The sequence below is a fragment of the Dendroctonus ponderosae genome, unplaced genomic scaffold (genome assembly GCF_020466585.1).
Source record: "Dendroctonus ponderosae isolate FM_Combo_2020 unplaced genomic scaffold, Dpon_F_20191213v2 Dpon_F_20191213_9, whole genome shotgun sequence".
Lineage (NCBI taxonomy): Eukaryota > Metazoa > Arthropoda > Insecta > Coleoptera > Curculionidae > Dendroctonus > Dendroctonus ponderosae.
Window position 1 is genome coordinate 3,314,621 of NW_026019116.1, and position 5,395 is coordinate 3,320,015.

At 35.9% G+C, this 5,395-nt stretch overlaps 1 protein-coding gene across 1 annotated transcript in view; it reads right to left on the bottom strand.

Annotated features, from left to right (window-relative positions):
- Positions 1–5,395, bottom strand: part of LOC109541259 (tyramine beta-hydroxylase) — a 12,934-nt gene that overhangs the window by 1,345 nt on the left and 6,194 nt on the right. The gene's annotated exons all lie outside the window — the stretch shown is intronic.

A 5,395-nucleotide genomic window follows, 5' to 3' on the forward strand; every position in this document is an offset into this window, starting at 1 on the left:
TGGATTATTCTCTAAGTCTTTCCAAATCTGCATGAAGCTGGGACTAGTTGGAGTGCCGGCGAATGAAATAGATTGTCGCAAAGTGTAATCCGGATTTTTACTCCTTATCAGTGTTTCTGCCGGTTAAATCGCCAGGCAGTTTTCCATAGGAATCAGCAATGAGAATTATTACCTTCTCTTCAAGGCATAAAGTTTGAAAGACAGCGCAATCAAGTTGATTTATATACTCGAATTGAAGTTTCAATGAGGATGCGGTTGGCTGTTCGCACCGCAACGTTGCCTGCAAATTAATGCGACAAGTCCAGGTATTCATCTGAAACCTTCACCGCAAAGTTCGCAAATCCCTCAAAATAATTAATCTATCCGTCTGGAGTGGCATGTTATAAATTAATTCGACATTATGTTCAACTTGCTTCATATAGCTGCTACATGGAATAGTGTTCTGTCGATGTTTTATCGATGAAATACCAAAACCCTATTTTCCAAAGTTTTCTTACCGGAAAATTAGCAGGATCTAAGGCGCGGTTTTACCAGCTGTTAATATGAAAAGCTCTAGTTTAATAGTTATAGAACTTTCCGTCTTGTTCCATTTTTCTGATAATTTTGAGCATTTTTTAATTAGAAGCCTGCCAATGTGCCCAGTTGATTTTAACATGCCGCGCCCCATTTCTCATATTAATTAGCACAAAACTAACAAAACCAAAAGCTTGCATTTGACTGCTATAAATAGAGAGATCTTCATTTTCTCTGCCTTAAAAGTTTGAGCTTTGAGGGCATTTTTCACGAATTTTGGCAATTTTGTGGATTCGAAAGTCTTTATTCGGCAACGCTGTTTGCAATCTTCAATTTCTAGAAAATTGGTGGAGATGCGCCAACATCTAGAGGGTTGCGAAAATTGGGTTATTTACTGTTTTGACAATGAAGATTACAGTTTTTTGCTCTGAATTCAGCTGCTGGGAATAATTTGGTTTGATACCAGTCTCTCAAGTTTTGAAGCCAAAATGTTTTTCTTCTTCCTTGAACTTTCTTCCATTATCTGCTTTGGTAGCGCGTATTTGGGCCCTCTTATTCATCATCATCATTTTTAGCGTGTCTCGGTCCAATCTTGTCCAAGTTCCACACTTCTCCAAGTTATCTCCATCCGGTTCTGTCAGTTGTTCCACTCAACCATTTTACTCCCGGTACTTTCTGAATATCGTACTGGTACTTCCACCAAGTCTTTGGTCTTCCTGGGTTTCTTCTGCATCCTCTTGGTCGCCATTTGGTCACTTTCCATTCATTGCCACTTCAATCTTGCCACGTGTTCAGCAATGTCAATTACTTTGTTTTTTGTTTTGTTCCATACTTCTTTGTGCAAGTCTTAGTGTGTCCATTAATTTGCCGTTTAGTATCATGTTTCTGCGGCATAGGTAGGTTGGTAGTACACATTGGTTGAGGAAGTGGGTTTTCCGATGTTGTGGAAATTTTGTCTTAAGTACGTTATCGAATTAATTTTTGAAATCAATTAAAATCGATTATTTTGTCTTAAATATGTCCAAAATATTCCAGTTTCTCTTCGGATTTTTTCAACACAGTTCCACGTTTATAATTCCGTCAGTCCATGTAATTTTTTATATACGCCGATATCAACATCTTTTCAATGCCTCAAGTTTATCCATATACATTTTTTCAGAGCCCAAGGCTCTGTATCACAGAGCAAAGTTAAATCGTAGCATCTTAGCATTCTTAGACTAAGTTTAAAATGTATGTCTTGGCTGCAGAAAAAAAATGAAATATTGACAAATGCTTTTTATTCGCGATCTTGTTTCTGGTGTTTCGTACAGAGTTTCGTTTATTCAGGTGCCCAGACCTTTCGACCCTCTCTATGTGTGAACTATCGATTATGAGATTTCCTTGGACATTTATAACAAGGACCCGGACCGAAACGAAATAACTGTTCCGTTCCGGTTTCGGTCCAAGGCAAAATTTAAAATTTCGGTTCTGTTACGGTTTCGGTTAAGAAAATAATTTCCAATTCGGTTCCGTTCCGGTTCCAAAATCTATATATAACAACGAACGAGGACAAAGATACTCTAATTAGGAATATCACTATCTTTTTCCTTGCTTGTTGTWTTATACGAGATAAAAGATGCGCAAACTATCCACTGCTTCATACGGYACTTCGGCTGGTTGTATGGTAGGGGGTAGGAGTGTAGGAGGACTAGCAACCCCACACAAGGACTGAAATTCARGTAACATTAAAWGGAACAATATTGCAATAAAGRCTCYCAAAATACAAAAATTAATTTAATMGTTGTATTTTTGAAAAGTAATTTGTCAATRAACTTTCTGACTAGCGCTTTTCTCTTCTTTCCGTTTTCACTCAGGTCCACAACTTCGTCAATTCCTCTTCTTTCACTCTTATGTACGTTTAAACATTGTTCTTCCTGGTTCATGTCTTCACCATCTTTTGAAGAGTTGCTTTTGTCCAACATTTCAATTTCAAATGTTTCTTTGTTGGTGATCGAAAAATTGACATAATTCAACTTAAAAAATAATTTTAAAAATAGTGTATAAACGTACGGTGTTTGTTCTTTTCGATTGAAAAGTCGGTTGGTCCTCACAAATAATTGTTCCTCTAAAAATTTTTCTTTAATATTTGACCTCGAAGGCGGCAACAAAAATTTGAGTCCTGAGAATAACCTCTCAACACTAACTTGAGTTGCCGGTACGCTTGATAATACTTGAGCAAGCATGTATAACTCGGGATTAAGCTCTTTCTTTTTCTTCCAGAAATCAAAAATCGTTTCATTTTTCCGTAAGCGTATGCGGCTTTGTTCCGCTTTATAGGAATTTCAAATGTTTTCAATTTTGTTAAGGGCTACAAATGAACCTTGTGAAGAAAATTCGTGCTGATTAATTCTTTTTTAAAATTTTCGCTGTGAATCATTATGTCTCAAAAAGACTTCCATTTCATCGCTTGATGAATTAGATGAATCAGTTTCCATATCGTGTTGGAACTGATTATAACTACCTTATACCGAGGGTCCAAAAATATCCCAGCAAGGATTATTTTTCTAAACCGAAATAAAATATTTTGGTTCCGGTTCAGCACCTAACAGTGTGTTAATATCACATATGGGTTCCGTTACGGTTCCGATCCAAAAAAAACGGTTCCGTTCCGGTTTTGGGTCCATATCGGTTCCGGTCCGGGTCCCTGATTTGTATCCATAAAGTCGATGGAAGAAACTGAAAGCAAGACAAAGCACAACCACTTATGATAGAAAAAAGATCAATGCATCAGAAGTAAGAACAAGAACAACTCAGGCCTGTTAACAGCCTCTGTTTTAACGCTTTATAAATAACAGTTTTTGTACAACATGTTTTAATTGTCAATTGATGTTTGTAGTTTGTTAAAAATTTTAAATCTGATGATGCCGCTGTTGTCTCGCCGAAACGTGATGAAATAAACGATATTCAAATTTTTTCCTTCACACTTTGACTGAGACCCGGGAAATATAAGAATATCATTAGATACTGACAATTTGTGGATAATCTGAATTGCTGAGGACTTTTTTACTTTACCATTGATTTTTGACCATTATTTTGAATGTTGATTTCTGTTCAACTGTACTATCGATTTGGAAGACATTTGTTCAATTGGCAAGATTTCTAAGAACTTTCCTATATGATTCAAATGCGTCTTTAATAAAATATTAACACGGTGCTTGTAAATCTGCTGATTTTCCAGGTGGTTTCCAAATTTTAGTTTACAAAAATCTTTTCCTATTTTTACCATATTTAAAGTGGTCGTGGTGCGCGTTACCACATTACGTTCCGTAATGGCAAAACTCCTTCCATTTTCCCTTCGTGGAGATTAATGGAGTTTGAAGTGGGCATTATGCCTCGCAAGTTGGAGGATTGCGTTTCCACATATTTTCGTGATGTCGGCTGCGGCAAATATTCCCGGGTTTGAATTTGTACGTATTTTGTCCCCGAATTCAAGTACTACAGCTTGTTTGAGCACCGTAATAATATATCTATCTTGTATCCGTGGTGGTGGTGGTGGTGTTGGCAATGGAAATATCTCTGTCATGTTTTAATCGAAACAGAACATTCGCAGGATTTGCCGTAATAAAATATTCAACACAGAACGATAAGCCTCCAGGTGCGATTAATTATTCGCAAAAGTGGAGCTCATTGGATAACGATTTCTCCAAAATCTGAAAGCTCGTTAGAGAAATGCTTAATGGGTTTCGCAAGCGGGGCTTTAGCAAATACAACCTCGTTAAAAACCTTTGGAAAATAATTATCAAAGGGCTTTGTTCAGTTGATTCACCGTTGTCTAATAAACTGATGCCGATCGATTAGTGCAATCTTTACACTCTACAACTTTAACTCAATAATATGTTCGTCTAACCCCGCTTCACTCAATTTCGAGCGCAGCCAAGTAAATAAAAGCCCTCTAATTCAATATTGTGTTGTAACTTTGTTGGCTTTTAGTGAAACTTTCGGAGCCCAGAACCGAAACTTTTCCATATTTGCATTATGATGTATTAAATTTGATATTATGGACTTGTCGTTACGTGATGTCCTAAGCGAATATTTATTGCATTTTTATGGGGCATCGTAAAATTCTGCGCGAATGCCTAACCGCATTCCAGATAGAGGGCCATCATAGGAATTCATCTAAGAGCAAAAATGTTAACTATATCGCATCTACTGTACATGGATGTTGCGTTTAATTTATTGAACAAAAAGTGCCAAAGCAGGTTTTTCACGTTTTCAGTTTTCTCAGTTAATTAAGGTCTGATCATAATTTGTGTGATACTTTAGTCAACGTTTACTTACAATAAATAAGTTAGTGGGATTTTTAGTTCTTAAATAAGTTTTTTATTATTAAAGGAGTATGGTGTTTAATCCAGCCATATAAATATCGCATTGATTTACATACTTCATATTGGAACTATTGATAATAAAAGCAATTGATACAAAAGACGCATCAAATATAATATTTTTTGAACAAGTTTCGAACACAAACTAATCGGATGTCAAGCATCGAAAAACGGGACAATCTTCCGTAATGAGTAAGTAGGTTTTCTGCCTGTTCTAACATGGAACTTTGTTATTATCCTCACATTAACCATACACCCTAAAACAATAAATATGTAATATTATTTGCTTGCATTCAAAATATTTCAACAAATTCATTTTCAATTCATCAACAAACTTTGATGATGATTCAAACAAATTTTGATCGAAATCCTTACATCAAAGCATTGCATTCCAAAAGCATGCTATATTTCTAATATTTGTACAAGTATATACAATTTCCAGACAATTTCCTATTCTATGAATATGAACACTACCTGCACATAAAAAAATAAGTAATAACTTTCGTAAATGCAATGTAGCT